Source organism: Ixodes scapularis, unplaced genomic scaffold (genome assembly GCF_016920785.2).
Source record: "Ixodes scapularis isolate PalLabHiFi unplaced genomic scaffold, ASM1692078v2 PGA_scaffold0__279_contigs__length_252992795, whole genome shotgun sequence".
In the NCBI taxonomy this organism is placed as follows: domain Eukaryota; kingdom Metazoa; phylum Arthropoda; class Arachnida; order Ixodida; family Ixodidae; genus Ixodes; species Ixodes scapularis.
Genome location: NW_024609835.1, coordinates 154,808,459 through 154,827,080, shown reverse-complemented (window position 1 = coordinate 154,827,080; position 18,622 = coordinate 154,808,459). Strand labels below are relative to the sequence as shown.

General features: G+C 47.3%; 1 protein-coding gene across 2 annotated transcripts in view; it reads left to right on the top strand.

The window, feature by feature from the left end:
* Positions 1-18,622, top strand: part of LOC8032458 (synaptogenesis protein syg-2) — a 341,997-nt gene that overhangs the window by 178,119 nt on the left and 145,256 nt on the right. The window contains exon 1 of one of the 2 annotated variants that reach the window (XM_042290114.1): positions 5,122-5,168. The exons of the other annotated variant lie outside the window; for it this stretch is intronic. The gene's annotated coding sequence lies outside the window, so the exon portion shown is untranslated. Of the gene's footprint in view, positions 1-5,121; positions 5,169-18,622 lie in introns of those variants that run through there. 2 annotated transcript variants of the gene reach the window in all.

Genomic DNA, 18,622 nt, shown 5'->3' with positions numbered 1-18,622 from the left:
ATACCACGCAAAAAAGGGAAGGTTGATAGTCGTTTCTACGTCGAGAAGCATCCCATATTTCTGCACAATTACGGTCTCGCAAGCGCTCTGCGAATGCGCAGTTACAAATGTATTGTCAAGACAAGCAGCGGCCGGCCGGCCGACACGACACGGGTTTTAACTTGCGCAACCGTCAACTCCATTCGCTTAACACGCATAAACGCGCAGAAACACCGAGCCGCCCTAATTATGGAAACCCGGAAAAAGCGCGAGGCGGGAAAGGCCAAGACGTCCGAGGAGAAGGCAGCGACGGAATATCGGCTATTCGTATACCATTCAGGCGGGAAATGCGAGACGTTAAGTAGGATCGCGGAGGCGGCGATTTCGCCCCCTCCTCTCTCCGACCGAGGTTCGTGTTTCGGCGGTCGCGGGAGGGGGCCTCCGCAGATCAGGCCACTTCGGTCAGTCGTTAGCCGCGCCGGCGGTATTCTGCGCGGCCGCTGTCCAGGCGTCGGCGGACCGGCGTGTGGGTGCCGGCCGCGCCGGACTGGCCGCTTAGGGAAACGACTTCCTGGCGAGAACGACAATCTCCGCAGCCAGAGCGCGCGCGCGCCTCGCTGGGACTCTTAACGACGGCGCTTGATGCTATCGGGCGCTGCTCGGTACGGCCTGTGCGCTTCTTCCAGAGATTCGGAAGAAACGCGCGTGCGCGCGTGTTTCTTCAATGTAAGCAGTCTTGGGAGTTTGGTTTAAGCTACGTAAATCTGTGGCCTTGTTTTTTGTTGACGAGATGTCCGTGAATCTAGGCTGAGTTCTGTGGTGTGGCCCAGCGTTATGGTGAGAGAGTGGTGGAGGAGGTTTACTGATGTTGTTCGGATTCACTTATTTGTTGCTTCCTCAAGTCCGGAAGACATTACATAGGGGAAGAGCTGGACAAATATTTGGGCAAAAACAAAATACAAAGTACGGGCTAGCCACGATCAATGAGTACTTAATTATTAATGGCAGACATAAAAGGCTGCCATCAATGGTACTTCCAGACCTCCTTAAATTTCGGAACATAAAGTTATACATATCATAGGTTCATCTAGGTTGCCAAGGGTTGCACTCCGATACGGAAAAAAATAGTCTTCTTGAAAATGAAGGAATGGCAGCACTCGCCTATTGATGATAGTATCTGGCATAAGGTTATTTTTTTATTGGTTGAATCAGCTCCCCTCTTTTGTCTCTAAAACATAAGCATGTAAATATAAAAAATATACATATATTATGTCCTGTAATCACAAAAAGCCATGCATTTCTTCTTCTTTCTTTTTTTTTTTGTTGCGAAGAATACTTTTCTATGTTTACTTCGTGAAGCTCAGATAAACATTTTCTACTACGGAGACAGCTCTTCCACTTTGCGTCACTCTAACATTTTATAACATCTGGAAAAAGAATTCCACGCTTTAGCATGTTTATTTTATATCATAAAACTTTTGGTACATCATGTATGATCACACCGAACGCACCGCGAAGACGAACAATGGCTTTTGTGAGAACTGCTTTTCAGAAAACAAAAAAAAGCAATACTATTTTTTTCCCCTAAACAGAGCTTTCTGTCAACCTAACCTGACACAATCGCACTCTGATTCGATACACCGAGTAACCGCAACGTAGGTGTAAGTTACGAGGACCTCAAAAATTCCCGAGACTAACCCTCCAGGGCCTTTCGGGCACCATCTCCCCCAACACCAACCACGCAAGAACCCACGTCCTGACCAAAGACTTCCGCAAGGATCAGAAGGTTTCCGCAGACAGCCATTTCGGACCGCACACACACGCCGTTTCGCCACCGCCCTCTTCCCTTCACTGACCCGTCGCCGTCTCCCCGGCTCGGTATCCATATTGATTGTACAGCGCGGGTCTGTGGACAGCCAAGCGGGCAGCAGGAAGGAACAGGCACGCGGAGGGGAATAGCTTTTGGTCATTCCACCCCCCACTTCGTCTTCTTTCTTGCGTGGCTCTCCCTCCGCCATGCGGGGTTCTGGACGGTCCTTCCCTCGGCTGCCCTTTTATTTTTCAGGCGACCGGATATGGTTGACGCTGGCCGGGAAGCAGCACTTCCTCCCTTGGGGGTCCTAGCCACTTTCGGGGTCGAGCTAAGCCCACTGCCGTCGTCGCTGCGGCCCTGCCGCTTGCTCGGCTGGGGAGGGAACCAGAAATTATTCCGGCGTTTGAGGGCGGTAGTGGCTGGAACGGATCCTTTTTTCTCGGAAGAGCGAGAAGTGTGTGTCCGCTGCCGTCTTTGCAGTACTGCGAGTCGGCAGGGAAGAGATCCGCGGCTCCCTCCTCTGCCTATTTCTGTGGGTTTAACTGCTAGAAAAAATACTGTAATATGTGAGAACACAGTACAGAAGCTGTTAGTTTCAGTAGACATAGATGTGGTACGCTAGCTGACAGTAAAATAAAATGTACAGATTGTAGCTGAGTAGCTAAAAATTAAAGAAGTGGGAATGTTTGTAACATTGCTTGCCGTTGTAAATGAGCTTGTGAAAACTAGACTATGTATGTGTACGTGAATTCAAACTGTGTGCCCTTTCCACGCAAACCTGAAGCAGTACGAAGCTTATCCCAGACACGCACGGCGAGACTTGTCGCGCTGTGCTTTGCCTTGTGAGTTGTAGGGAAAGCAATGCCGGAAGAGAAGAGAGTCAATATAAACAATCAAACACGATTTGGTTTTTGTTTCTTGCGAAAAAGGACTTATATAAAATGTAATCATTCAATTGTAATTCACGCCAAATAGTCTGCTTTCGTTTGTTGTGATCAAAGGATGATGTCACATTCAATGACAAAATCGCAGTGCTAAACTTCAGACGCATTAATTCACAAATTGGGGCGAACACGAAAGATTTCGGCACCAAGTCTCGGTGGTGAGATGTCAATGTTTACCACGTCGCTTACGCGCTCGCCATTACCGCTACTACGCTACGTGTTTCTGTTCCCCGAGGAAGAAGTCCAGTGACTCTAAATCAATACACATCGAATGCTGCGTCGACATTTTTTTCGCGGACAAGACCCCTGCCCTTATCTCCAGGTCAAAATAAATAGAAGCCGTCCTGAAACACGGAAACGAACGCCAAATCCTTCCGTTCCTGCCACGACCAAACCCGCCTCCGCACAAGGGTCCATTACAGCTTGCTCCGAGTGGTTCAAACGGCGGAAGCACGCGGTTAGCCGCGCGTGCGAGCGCCTGCGTGAGTGGAGCCAGCTTCACCGCCACGCACGGCATCCGAGCCTCCGATGTCATTTCGAGAGGACTCGCGGCACACCCGTTCCCCGCAAGCCTCGACCGCCGCCTCCGGTCACTGGGCTGCCCTCCCTCCACTCGGCGCGCTTGTGCAACAGTCCTGTCACGCACACGAGCGCCCGAGCGCTGGGCCACCCCGTGGTCGGAGTGCCGTCGCCCCCTTCCCCCCACCTCCTCGTCCCCCTCCCCTCATCCCCCAGAGCGGTGTTGTCTAGCGCACCCCCTCTGCACCCGTCGCCTCCCAAAATCCCTCGGTCGCCTTTCCGGGAGCCCTTTGTTTACCTTGGAAGCGCAGATTTGCGGCCGTGGGGAGTCGTTCCCTGCTCTCCTCCCCGACTCGCGGCAAACATTGATATATCTCTCGAGAAGCTGTCGGGACGATTCTCGAGCCATTATCAGCGCAACCTGCTTCCCGGATTTTCTTTGAATACCCTACCCTCCCTCCCCATCCCGCCTTTTCCGTTGTCCTATTGGGGATTTTACTGATGGCTTTAGCGGCTCCCCCACTCCACTGTGGGGATTCTTGCGAGCTTCGTTTGTTTTCGTGTAATTTTCTTCATGTTTGAAGCCGCCTTTATCGGATTTGGTAACTCCATCGATCAGTACCAATTTAGAATTTTTTTTTTTTTTTTATAGTATATATTTTAGTATTACACGTATGATACGCTCACCTTGGAGGTAGGCTCTGTGACGTAAATCTCTGCGCAGCAGAAGAGAACGTTCCCGAAAACTAGGTACTGTCCAGCAGGTCAAAAAAGTGACGGGAGACACACGTCGTTTGCAGCGAGACGGTGGCGATTGTTCGCCTCGGCCCGCGGAGATCCTCTTACCGCTTGCGTGAATTATTGAATTGATCGTGGGAGGCAGGGGAGGTCTCGGTTTTACGGGGATTAGCGTGGCCGCGGCCACCACGCTGCGGATAATCCTCGACCCGTATATCCTCCGCATCCGTCTCTTCGCCTCCGCATGGGGATCAAGAAAGGGGAAGAACGATATTTTCGAGAGATTACGGCTATCATCCTCGACAGGAACGATGCTGGTGGCGCCGGCCGGCAGGTCGGTGACGTATAGTGGTGATATATTTTTTTGGTGTGCCCTATTCTTTTATTTTTTTTTTAATATTTTGGGCATTTTGATTAGCTTGGGGGTCGTTTTTTTTTTCCTGTCGGGCGGTGCTTGAAGGTGCGTTGGTCGTGATAGCGGTACTGTGCGAGCACGTGGCGCTTTGACGAATAAATGTTCATCAGTCTTGCTACACAGCGTGGAATGACGCCTAATCCTTACGGATTTGTTTTCGCGATAGAAAAACATTTTCTGTTTCTTTTTTTATTTTTTTTTTTGTATACTGGAATAGCTTGGTGTAGATTTGTCTCAAGTGGCGGAGGGGAGTGACGTTTTGGACGATGCATTGAAAGAACATCTGTGGCTGTTGATAAATAAAATCGGATCAATTTATTAGAGCCACCGAGAGATATCGAGTGTAGTCTGAGCAAGAACTGATAAGGGAATTAACGCCACTCCGAATGAGGGCAGTTGAGCAGTGCTTTGTATTTTATAATAATTTTAAACGCTGTATACTAATAAAATATACCAAACGTGAGCAGTATTTTGTAGCCGAGGAGTGTCTATATATATAAATTTGAACCAACCCCGGACATATTTGAAAGCCTTGAACTGTTTATAAAATATTAGGATGTGCCATCATCCTGCGTAAAAAGTGTGCTACACTTTGACTTTCATTGGCATAGTGGTGAGTCGCTTGGCAGGAGGTTGTTTATAATTAAAGTTGACTAATATCGGCACGCCTGTCTAACTTCTGTTTTTTGCATTTTGTTTTTTTGCAGGTACGTGAACATTTGCCAAGTGCCGTTTTTAAGCACGCTGGTTCGACGCAAAAGTGAGTCCATATTTGATTCTTTACAACTTCATTATTCCGATTATTATGCCCATGTATGTTTTGGTTTCATCAAGGTCTCTTATCAGTAGTTCGCAAGAATCTACCAAAAACTTGATTCATTTGTAGAAAAAAAATATTTGCCCTATATATAATTTTTGCGTGACAAATCATAAAATTATAAATGAAGTTTAACGCTTCTTGTATATCTCGACATGTAATGACAGCTTATCTGACTTAACACTCTCACAGCCCCAAAAAACAAAACAAAAACTGTTATTTAAGGCGGAACTTAAATCTGTGGTGATTACAAAACGGGATTCTCAAAAACGGCCATCTTGCACGTTTCCGCTAAAGGAAGAAAAAAAAAATCGTGGGGTAGGTTTATAAACCCGGATACTTTAACATAAGACATCGCACACTAGGCATTAGAAGTATACACTGGAATTCATACCAAGTACACAAGAGTAAAATTTCAATTATTACCATAAATTTGCTTTATTTTAAACTGCGCTCCAGCCTCCTGGCATGTATACTGTCGTCACTAAAGGCAAAGTCGCTCACGCTACGAGCAGGGCGAATACGTGGCTTCTGATGCCTTTGGCGCTCTGTAACAAAATGAAGCTAAGGTATGGTGAGGCTATGGTGTCCATGGCCGACGTTTTGCGGCTGTTCGGCTTTGTGACTTTTTGTTACCTTGAAGGCTCCGCTATATCTATACTTTGTCTCATCCTACGATGGACTAAAGGCCAAAACCACGGGCCGCCAGGTCCAGTCACGTTCCACACTAAACTATGACATGCTTAACATTGATTAGGGGTAGACGAATAATGGTCCGAATCAAAAAGCGCTGCATCTTTTCTATAGCTTCGACACTGCAAAAAGCCTGTATATCGTGGCTTTCTTTGCGATGTAAAATTGATGGGTCACTCACTGCTATTAAATTCGAACCACTGTCCGCCCATAGCCATTCGTGATCCTAGACGCAGGGACCGACACGTGCATCAAAACGAAATACGATGCAATTTATAAGTGAGTTGTGATTGGATCTGGTGGTCCGTGGCTTTTGCCTTTTTTTCATCCTAGGGTGAGATGAAGTATAACCCCAATCACTAAGACTTTTCGCTTTAGATAACATTGTGTATTTACGTTCTGGAGAAGCGTGCGCGCAATAGCTGTCTCTAATAAATGCGCAAACGAATTAATTTCTACACAGATGAGCGATACAATTTACACGCGCCCCCCCCCCCCCCCCCCCCCCCAGGTTACCTTTCATTAACGATTGGTCATCACAAACTTTTGAAAGGATATTATCGCAAACAAGTAATTTCAGGTAATATACAGGAATAAACGGATGAAAAGTCAGCTTCTTTTTAAATGTAATTATGTTTTCTTTATGTTCAGAGTGCGGGAAGTTAATCAGTCACGACGGGCGTCTGGTGTCCCCGTTGTAGATGTGAAATATAGCCAGTGGAGCACGACTGCTGGTCTGGGGGATTTAACGTTCATCACGCAGTAGTGACACGTGCCCGCACGGCGCTCCTATAGACGCTTTACACACGCGCCAGATTGAGCCGCCATAGCCGCCCTTCTCTTGTCTTACCGAGATGCCGAGCCACTGAAGCGGGCGTTGACGGGTTTTCACAAGGGACTATGCTGAGCACAAGAACACAGTAGCATCTAAAATAGCAATAACCTGTCCTGCTGTGGTAATGATGAAGTGAAGCGAACGGAATAAGAGGGAACAAAAACTGAAGGTCAGTTATGGCGGCGCCCATGCACAGCTGCTGTAAAGCGTCTATACTCATTCAGGTATAAACGGGTAAGGGTAGGAATTGAAGCCAAGATCACCGGGTTGTGCAGAAGCTTAGTTCGAACAATGACTGTAAAATAAAAAGAAAAGCTATTGATTTGCGTTTGCTTTTGCAAGAATAAAGCTCCATGAGCCCCACTGAAATATTAGCCTAAAAAAGATAACACGAGAATAACTATCTTCAAATTTAAAACAATTCTATATCAACATTGTCCATCCGGGAAGAAAGGCATGCACTCAGAGCGTTGCGACGTACGAATGGTACGAGACACAACCAGTCATAAATGAACAATGCGAGAAAACCAAGAAATCCGCTAGTCCGTCGCCACGCTCGGTGACTGCATTATAAAAGAAGATAAAAGAAAAAAACTTCGAAGCGTGCATTGTTTTTGTTAGTCGAGCAACCAAAACTGACAAAGAACGGCGCTCTGATTGAAAAGAAAGCCCTCTGCCCATTTCCGACTTTAGCCGAAGTACTCGCCCATTCTCATTACGTGTTAGCTGCCGCTTACGGTAGTCCGTCCCTACCTGATTGCGGCTGCTCCCACCCCGACCGAGCAGCAACGAACAGCACAGCACCACAGCCCACCGGAAACGGCGCACGCAGCGCTTCCCCCTGTGCCGCTAGGCCTAAAACCCTCTCACGGCGACCGATATTTTTTTTTTTTTTTCCCACTGGCACAGAGGGGTGGTCCTCCTTCCTTCACGGTCAGCGCTCTCGGCCCAACCATTAATAACACGACTGCGGCTTCGAGGAGACGCGTCTGGGGGACGAGGGGCAGGTGGTGCGAACGAGCGGAAAATTCAAATTTCCTGTCCGTTGCTCACCACCCCGCCGCCGCCGCGCGCTCACTGGCCTCTTCCAATCAGGCCTCACTCTGCCCAACGAGCAATCGAATCCACCGCTGCTTCCTCGCTCAGTCAGCGAGACTTCGACCGTGCTGCACAGCAAGACATCGCGTCAGTGAGCCGAGCAGCGACCAGCTATACTTTCCCCCTACAGCGCGCGCTGTCACGCACACACACGCACACGCACACGGGCACGCTTACACAGACACACACACACATGCACACACGACGACGCTGCGGCGGCCTCCGCCAATTTCACTTTTACTGGGGTTGAGGAAGAAAAGGGAAGTGCCGCGTAGAGCTCTCTTCTCTTCGGTCCCCTAGAAACGAGACGGGGCCCTGATGAATTTGCTGCCGGTGGCCAGGAGCCCCGGAGCGCGGCGTCGGCGAAGCTGTCACTCAGACTTGACGGCCCATTAGCTGCTGCAGTGTAACTGGTTACCCTTTCTGTCCCTCGGGCGAAGGAGGGGGTTATCTGACCCCCCCCCCCCCCCCCCCTTTCCTTCTCGACCGACGCCAGGGTCGGGTTGAGGTTTCTGTACTCCGCTTCTACCTTATCACGGCGGACCACAGCGGAGAGCTACGAGCCGTCCCAGCCAGTCCAGCGCTTTGGAACGTATCGCGTGATTACGCGCTCCGATCCCTACCGCGTCTCTCCGGACACTCACGTGACGCTGATTGCAATGGTTCCGATGGCTCGTAGCGCCCGCTGTGATCCATCGTGGGCTGACAGGGAGTACACAGCTGCCCTCGTTACGGAGAACCCTGCGCTCGGCTGGCGTCCAGAAGGGGGCGGCCGCAGCGCTATCGTAAGAGGTTCTTCCGCCCCCGGTTGTTTTGTTTCCCTTCCCCCTTTCCGCTGCGCACTCGAAGTTGTCCCAACAACGAGCGGGCTGGTAAAGGCCAGCCAGTTTTGACAAGCCGTCAAGAAACCCCGGAAAAGTTTGGCGCTCGACGAGTTCTTCGAAGTTTGCGTATGTACTCTGCCGGGGGTTAACTGGCTCAGAGGCGGTAGACAGGTGGAGATGGATTTGGGATTCAATTTGTGGTTTCCGTGCGCACTTCTGCACATTTTTAAAATATCTCTTCTACGCTGTAATCTGAACTGATTTGGTAAAAATGACCTAATTTGATTTTGTTTTTTTACTATCTCAATTGCGAGTGCATGCATTTCAACAAGTATCCGGCCACTGGATCACCAGGCCAGAGAAGAGAAAAGCGGTGGCATGTTTTGTGAAAGAAAGCACTGTAGATGCACATACCTGTCGCCCTACAGAGTAATATTCAAATCTACTGAACGCAGAATTCGTTTATTGTTCCTTACAAATCGTACATCCTGCGAAAGTTTACACCGGCATCAGTAAACTTGGTGCTCTTTTCTCTTGCTGTATATACTGTTTGTAGACAGTGATATATCTCATACAAAAAAATATTCAAGCTACTCGCAGTTAAACGTCCAGCTGAACTGGAGGTGGCAGACGATCGTTCCGCCGTCTCTAATGGCGAATTCGGGTGCTCGCCTTTGTTTTCTGATCTGGATTCAATAGAGCCGTTTCGAAAATAACCTGCCGATTATTAGAAGGTCAGATCCACTCCATAATGGCGGAATGAGTGCACCGATGAACGCGCAAGTCATTCCGTAAAATAGCAAAGGTCGGAGCGTGGCCATCACTCCGAGTCGAGCAGCCAATCAAACAGCGTCGAAATTGCAACGTCACTGCCCTCATGACCTTTTTCTGTGGGTATTTCTTTTTTCAGTGTGCCGTGACGTTGAGGTTTAAGTCCGCCATTATGCAGGGATTTAACAGCTGCCAACAGAGGGCTGTATATCGAAAGGGCCTATACAGGCATTCCTAAAAGCTGCCATAGCTACTCGGGATGCTTTTCATCCTTTCTGACATACTGCGCTCAGAGCGCTCTGACATTCTCAGACCAATAAGTCATGGAAGTGTAACTTACAGACGTTTGTGATAGAGAAAAAGAAATGAAAGACGTTTACATTTCTGTAATGCCGAATTAGAGCGCAGCTCTTGAGGAGGAAGAGGTAAGGGTACGAGGGGAGGGAAGAGTACGGAGGGGAACTTACAGGGAAATTGTGGGACAATTTCCCGGTGAATTTGTCCGCTAAATTTGGCGAAAACTTTTCCCCGATAAGTTTAGCGAGAAAATTTACCCGCTAAATATTGGCGGGAATATTTCCCCTCTAAATTTATATGAAAAATTTACCCGCTAATTTTTCGGAAAAATTTCCCCGCTACATCTGGCGGGAAAATTTACCCGATAAATTCAGTGGAAAAGATTAGCCAAAAATGTCCCCCTAAATGAAACAGAAAAAATTGCCCGCAAGATTTGACGAAAAAATTTCCCTTTAAAAATATTTCCCCCCTTAACTTAAAGGGCAACTCCCCTCAATTCCGAAGATTTCGGGATAATGAGTGATTTCGAATTAAAAAGCCCTAGTAAAAGACACTACGTCGTTTGCTTCGCGAAAAATGGGATATATATTTTTAAATCTAATTTTAAACACGAGCGGAAATCGAAACCGAAACTTCGGCTCCGTCCGGCAACATTGGCCTCGGGCCGCCAAGTAAATGGCCATCACGTGGTACGAGATGTCACGTGGTCCTCGGCCCAACGACGGGCGGGATGGGGACGGGCGTGCCGCGTGCGGCAGGCGCGAGTGTCGTCTGCATCGCACTCTTCGCCACGTTTTGGTGTCTACGGCATTCGACGATGTCTGCACAACTGCGGCATAAGTCTGCGACTCTGCGCACGTGGTGTCCATAGTGTGGACGAAACTCCGAGAGGCAATAATCCCAAACGGTGAGACGACGACGGTGGTTGTGACGCGGAAGACGGCGGTAACGGCGGGACCACGGCGGGCGGTTGGTTTGCTCCCAAGAAGCGAGCTGCACAGGCGGGTACGCCAATCACGTGGACACCGTTGAGCGCCGAGAGGAAACGTTGCTGACGTCATGCGCTACGCTGGATCGGAGAAGTAAAAACAAGCAAAAGGGGGCCATGGTGATGACGTTTAGCTCAATGTTGGCTCCGCCCATGAGGTAGCCTTGACTGCGCTGTTGGTTGCGCCTGAATTCGCCCGGTCGAGTCAGCCGATTTCGGCAACTTGGCGAGTTGTAAAGTTTGCCGGACCGTTTAAGAAACATTTAGACAGAACTGCGTCGTAATATTTGACGTGTGGTCTTCCTAGGCGATACTGAAGAGGACTGCATTGTTTTTTCAAAACCAAAAATGAAGCTAAGTGGCCCTTTAACAGAAACATTTTCCGTTACATTTAGTGGAGACGTTTTCTGCTAAGTTTAGCGCCGTATAACGTCACGAGCGTTACGTCACACGTGACGTCACGTGTGACGTCTTTATGGAAAACGTCCCATAATGCAACACGCGGTTACGCCGACGGCGTCGCCGCTCAAGCGGGAAACGAGCGCCTAAGAGCTGCACTCTAAAAAATTCTACGGCGTAGGATGAACGATTGTGCAAAATTTATAATCCCAACATGCGAAAATTTCAACTCTAATGGGCTGTACTTCGTTTCAGATAGACGCAGCGGATGCTACGAGTAATGCATCGTCAAAAGCGCAAGTCACTGGGCATTTTTTGTTTACGATTTGTTCAGCAATGATAGCACACACACATAAACATGACGAACACCTTGACTTTTCGCGATTTTGCGCTTTTGACGGCGTCTGATTGGTCCCATAAGTTTGTAGCGTTAGCTGCGTCTGGATGTAAGGCAAAACGAAGCATTCACGACCTCAGCTCTGTTACCTCACGGCGCCGTAGTGGCGCGTCGGCGGAACTTGCGGTCTGGGCTGTGGGCGGAAGTCACTATGCATGCGGGACGTGCATCCCTGTGTTGTTTTGAAAGAAACCAATAAGAAAACTTTCAGCCTTTCCACTTGGGTGAAGAAGGAAGAGCAGCGGAACTGTACTATGTGGCGTCTTCGCTCATAGATGGCGGAAGCTGCCCAGAGGGTTGGGACGAGATTAATTTGTCCATCGACACAAAACTGGGGAAACTAGTCCTTGACAGCTCCGCTCTAAAACCTTCCTTCTCGTCATAACGCCGCGACTGGGGCTGTACCGAGAGTGTCGGGAAATGTTTGAAGGCCAATTTTCATGCCTTCTGCCTGTTCGGTTCTTCCGACAACGTGGGTAGGGGCCGTGAAAAATGAAAACCAGACGCCGTCGGACCACGATTGCTTGTGCGGGAAGCACATTGCGTTGACTTAAAGGGACCATGAAATTACCTTTTTACTTTTGCCACATAAATTTTACATTAAACCTTCAATGCTGACTAAATGCCGAACAGGCATCCGTTTTCGTTTCGGTTTATTAACTTCTACACACACACACACAAAAATATTTAGCTTTTATTTATTTATTTATTTATTTTTTAACTCGCCTCAAAACAAGCGGGGGGGTAATTTCGACGGCTGTGAGGCGCTTTGCCACCGGAACCGGAAGTTCCCTCGGCAGTAGGAGAATGGGAGCGTTAGCGGCGAGCTGACGGTGTGCCGGAGGGTTTTACTGCGCTGATGGCGCCGATGCCACCGACATATTTCCTGAATCGGCGCCTCTTATCGCCACGATAGCCCTAGACACATCGCAGCTGAGTGAAATTCAATGGGATATGTAGCGCTGCAGCGACAGCATGGTACGCCGGTACAAAGCGCAGCAGGTTGTCAGCATGAAAGCCGCTTCTCCGCCGCCGTCAGCCGTTTCCGTGGTACCTATAAGATGAAGGGGACGCGCTGTCACTCACTGGCGTAGCAGAAACTGCATAGTGTTTTCTATGGGCTCAAGCTTTATTAAATTTTATTTTGTCAAGATAGGCTCGCAGGGCAGGGTGGATGAAAAAAAAAAGTACGCCGTCTTGGACGGTTAACACATTAAAACACGGCTTAATTGATGGCAAAAATCTCGCCACACGCTTTTTCTACCATTGCAGAATACAATCCAACCTTAACAGAGATATAGCGGCGTAGAAATATGATTTCGTCATCACATAGAAGCTGCAATCGTTCAAGGAAGGCTAACACTATTCAATTTTTCCCGGTGGTGAAAACGTGTCGAAATTCGCATCCTTCATACACGCCTTTAAATACAGTACGCACCAGTAATACCTTGAACTTGAGCACACGCTTGCAATGCGCAAACTAAGAAATCCGGGCGATGTTCGAGGAGAAAAACGCTAAGAAAGCACCACTGTAGTCGAAGTAAACAATGAAGACGGCACGAGCGTTTCTGCTGTCTTGAAAGTGCCGCCACAACATCACCGCACGAGTAGATGGACCTTCCCTTCAAGGAAGTGCTGGGTGATCATCGCGACACGCGACGAGAATTCAGTCAAGGGTAGGGCTCTACGCGGAATGATAAGCTTCCACCACGCCGACCACGTCGAACATCACCACCGACGCCATGCTTTTCAGCATACAGGCGGCTATGCGCAGGCGCAGTCTCAGCTTTCTTTTGCTTCGTTTACTACATGATAGATGCGCACAGCTCCGAGCAATATAATATTCGCCAATTTCCGTCACATTTGTAATTATTCAACAAAATGTGGATCAGAATATCTTTTAAGAAAACGTTTAAGAAACATTCGCTCGTTATTTATTGTTTATCATCGCGGTGCTGGTGATGTAGGCTCTGATCCAATATAGGCAATGTGGATTTGGCTGACGTGACGTGGCACCGTGGATGCATCGCAGTGAAAAGGCAGAGAGCTTTCGAAGGAAAAGAAATGAAAGAGTCCATTTTCTTTAAAAATTCCAAAGCGAAAAAATATGGCTCTCTATTTTTTTGTGTCTTGGCTTCCTTTTCACACCTTTTACGACGTGCGGCGGGTGAAATTTGATTTCAAAATCGTTTCATGGTCCCTTGAACGGATAGTTATGGTCGTCAGATTTATTTGTTTTGTTCCAATATGAACGCGGGAAAACCGCCAAGTTGAACGGACCGCCTGAGGACTACGTTCAGTGCATCATCAAGTTCAAACGGCCGTCTGATTATTCGAGCTGTCGTCTACTTTCTCAAACGTTTCTGCTTGTTATCGTCTGCTCGTTCAAACGACACCGAGCGTAGATCAAACGTTGACTCGGTAATTGCAATAAGATTGTGCGATAATATTTCTATTGCAAAAAGTGCAGGCCGCAAAAAACGTTTAAGTTTCAAGATTGGCTGGGGTAAATAGGCTTGGCGTAAACAGTAGATATTAGGATATGTTGGTTATTGTTACCAGTGGCCATCACCAACTTGTAATAGCGGATTCACTTGGACCAATTCTCCTTCCGATTTTCAGTATGGATATAGACATCTCAGCTACGGTTCACGCTTTTGCAGCCCGAGCGACGTCATGACTGAAAATAGCGAGCAGAACCCTATCATGCAAATCAGTCTCTAAGTCCATTCTGCGGCGTCCACGCGGAACGAGTCGCCGCATGTCACATTATTCACGCGAAGTTCTGCAGTGTAACGATCCTCGTTAATTAAATGTTCTACTCAGCGGCGTGTTCAAAAACACAGCGCTGTGTAGAACAGAACGAATACCCATGTTTGGAAATAGCTGTCAACTCACTGCGTTTCGAAGAGTGAACGCGATGCTACTGCGACCTTGCATGCGCAAGAACGTGTAAATATCAAATGATTAATGGATCATATTTTATTCTTACGGGGAAATATCGTGCAAGCGTCACCCTCGGGACATAACACGTATTGCCATATGCCGAAAATCGCTATGATTTATAGTCGACTTTTCTTTTATTTTACAACACAAATATTTAAATCCACTTTTACCAAACCTGAGAATTTCTCGAAGAGTCCACAGCGCCCGGTAAAGCACCTACGAGTTCTGCGAGCTGTTGCTACACGAGCCCACCACAATGAGATGAACGATCTCGTCAAAGCTAAGAACTGGAAATACTTTCCACACTGAGGTTCCACGTCACTGTCACGGGCGAATGCTGTCTCCGAGCAAGATGGCTGTCTGCATGGTGGCTTCACTCGGGCTGCAGCGAACAAGCGGGGAAGCGCGATCCAGCGATTGTCATTGAGGTCAGTGGGTTCCTTTATTTCGATTTCCCTTGTGTGTATACTGAAATTATTGGTTTTCCCTAGCCTGATCATGTACACGATGAAAATGAGAAAAGGAGTTTTGAGAATGCTCAAAAACAGACAGAATGTTTTTAGTAAGTTTAAAACGAGAAAGCTTAAAGTGAGAAGAAAAGTCTTTTTGAGAAAGGTCAAACCGGAAAGTATGTTTTGAAAAAAATTTGAAAGGAGAAAGGTTAAAGGAGAAAAGTCGTTTTGAGAATGGTCAAAACGCGAAAGTTCGTTTTCAGAACGGTTTAAGTAAAAGGGAGAGTAGCGAAAGTTGTTTTGCGCAGGGTTGAAATGAGAAGGTGAAAACGAGAAGGTAGAAATGCGAACGGGCTCAAATGAAAACCAACCTGGCAATAGGGCCACGTCACAGCGTCCTGAGCTGTAGCTACGAGAATCAGCGCGCGGCCCCCGTTTTTGCCGCTCATGTGTTCCTTGTTTCATACTTGGCGGGCGCGGTAGCTGAGGGCCAATGTTGCCAGAAGTTGCAAGGGAACTTCGTTCAAACAACACAAATTTTAGCGAAAACCTGTAATAAGGAAACCGCTAATTAATTATTATTTTTTGTGTGTGACTTTAATCATACTCGGATACTTTTTCATACTCAAATACCTTTTGTGGCGCTCACCCTAGCGCGCTCACGTCTTCTCAGCGCTCAGCGGCTTAGTTACCATGCCAATATCGAACCATGGTTAAGAGCGCTAGAAAGACGTACACAAGATAAAAGACAAACACGGTCGCTACTCACAACTGTATTGGGAAAGGAAGATGGAAGTACAGTGGTAATCACACTTGTCTATAACGCGCGAGCGTGCGGCTTTCTCCGGGGAGCGCTAGACTGGTGGCATTCGCAGAAACGAAGCTAGTCACGTGGCGCAACATGGAACGGCCCGCTCGAGGGGTGCCCTGCCCACTCTATCAGCTTGATAAGCGATATAAGTAAAGTGCTTTATGATGTATTTTTGTTTTTTGATGACGACATCGTTGATGCACCCTCATGCTTTAGTTTGTTTATTGTTCGAGCAATGATGTTTGTAAAAAGCGTGCGAGCAGCCTTCCGCGTTCGCCGCCAACTGATAGAGTGGGCAGGACACCCCTCGAGCGGGCCGTTCCATGTTGCGCCACGTGACTAGCTTAGTTTCAGTCTAGCGCTCCCCGGAGAAAGTCGCACGCTCGCGCGTTATAGACAAGTGCGATTAGCACTGTACATGTATATATATATATCGGATACACTTATCGCCACCCAGGCTACACATGCGCGCGATACAAGAGCATAAACTCGTTTACCATATATTTATCGAAAAAACGAATATCAGCTTTATAAAATGCTATTGACGTGTCGCTGACGCACTGGGCTCCCCTCTTCTTGATAAAATATGCCTCTTGCAGTTCGCGTGCTCTTTGAATTCTGCTTCTACCGAGTATCTTGGTATCGCCGAAGCGTGGCTCGCATTTGCAGGCCCTACAGTGCGCGGGCAAATGTGCCCCGTCATTTGTCTTTAAATTTTGTACGTTCTCTCTTAAACGGTCATTCGTGCATCTTCCCGTTTGTCCCGCGTGAGGTTTTCCACACGTTAGGGGGATTTCATACACGACCCCTGTGACGCATTCGATGCCTTGCGTGCTTCGTGCCACATCCTCGTTCGTTCCTGCTTTCTTTAGCAATTGAAGGGCAAAGTTGGCCGAGTTTCTTGGGCGCTGAAAACACGAGAGGTACCTGTTCGCAACCTTCTTAAGGTTGTGCGCCATTTTGTGTACGTCTTTTTAGCGCTTTTAACCATGGTTCAATACAGTCGACACCAACTAGCCCAACAACAAGTTATTTTACAATGCCAAGCCAAGCCAAACATGGCCACGCTGCTGGACGATTAGACGAAAGTAAAACGGAAACCATGCGAATCGTACAAATATTATAGATCAGGAAATCTTTCGATTGTGATATTTCATTTTTAGTTCCTGTTTCAGTTTACACAATGTTTTCTGGCTTCGCCACGGCTGCGGGCGACGGTTCCTCCCATCGTTTTGCCTCCATTCATGTGAATCTCGCGAAACAGGCGACGAAGAGTGGTGAGTGAAATGTGATCGCATGTTGTCGTGATTTTGTGTACGAGGTAGGATTACCCGGAAAAATGGGTCAATATCAATAAATGCACGCGTAAGAAGCAACTACATGCACGTGACCTGTCAAACCAATTCACCCTCGTTATTTTATCGTGCGAACCGACATTGTCACGTATCGCGTTCGATTTGGGTCCGAACACCGGTAACATCGTATTGTATACAGTGATGTATAGTTAATATGGGCGCCTCCGTTCCCCCCCCCCCATCCCCCCCAAATCGTCCATAATGTGAGTTGTCTATACTAACGAGACGAAAATGCATGTCTTTTCACAGTTTGTCCCCGAAATTGGTGCCCATATAGCGGAATACTTATACTAACGGGGTCCATATTAACGAGACATGACTCTATCATGTTCGCTGTTGTGTCCAACACCGGTAACTTTGTATTGTATAACGAGTTCAATACCGTATCCCACCATCGGGAACTTCGTATTGATATCGTATTCATGTTGTGTCCTAACGCCGATAGGCACGGAGTTGGCTAGCTTGGCTTGTGGATTGTAGAGCCCGTATATACTGTACATAGCGCGTTTTCGGTTTTTGGTTTTGTTCTATAGGCATGACACCACTTTTGTAAATAAAAATTTCTAACCACTTTATTTTGGTATTGCGATGTTGTGTTGCAACATCGAAGTGTATCGCGGCACGTTGAGTTTATCGCTTGCCAGTCGACTCTCGTTGCATTACAACCATTGCAATAAACATTTGGTGGAAAACGATCACTCCAATAAGCACGTCGTTACTGGACTTTTTCAATAGGGGACCTCTCTATATCGTACAAATTCCTGATCTTGAAAGGTGTGAATTAGCTCTTGCATGTAGAAAGTATTTAAATTACTATGAAAATCTGTTCCTATTGATTTCCAACATTTTGCTCAGGGAAATGGTTTGCAGCGCTCGCTGTATATATATTTGGTTAGTGCCGCACTCCGAAACATATGGTGATCAAATGTTAAAATATACCCTTCCCCGACTTTTCAATTGTTGTAGTGAACTGAACGTAAACGCTCTGTGTGAGAGGTTGAAAAATCTGCGTTTTGTTATTGTTATTTGTCTTTTTAATATTTTTCATAGACTCAAGTTGTAAATTGATAGTGTAATTTTTCTATCTTGAGGTTCTTGCTGAGCTGCAAACTTCGTATTTTTTGTTGTTTTTTGCCGCTGCTTGGGGGGGTGGGGGGGGGGGGGGGGGAGACGGAGACTTGTTAAGCAACACCTTCGTTGCCTATTCTTCTGCCTTCCCTTTCAAAACTGGAGAAAAATTGAGAGTGATTTTGAGTTTGTTATTTGGAACCCGCATCAAAAATATATAATCGACAGTCGTGAATCCATACAAAACATTGCAACGCAGTTCATATTAAAAACATACTCACTTGTAGGTGTTACACAGCTTAAAAATTCCGTCAATTTATTGGTGCTGCAACAGAGGAGGTATCTCGCAAGGTAGCCCCTTTTCCAAACTTTGTTTTTCAAAGCCCAACTGAATTTCGCTAACGTTACGTCTTATCAGGGACCACCTGCACGCATTTTCCCCCATCATGATCACCCTAATTTA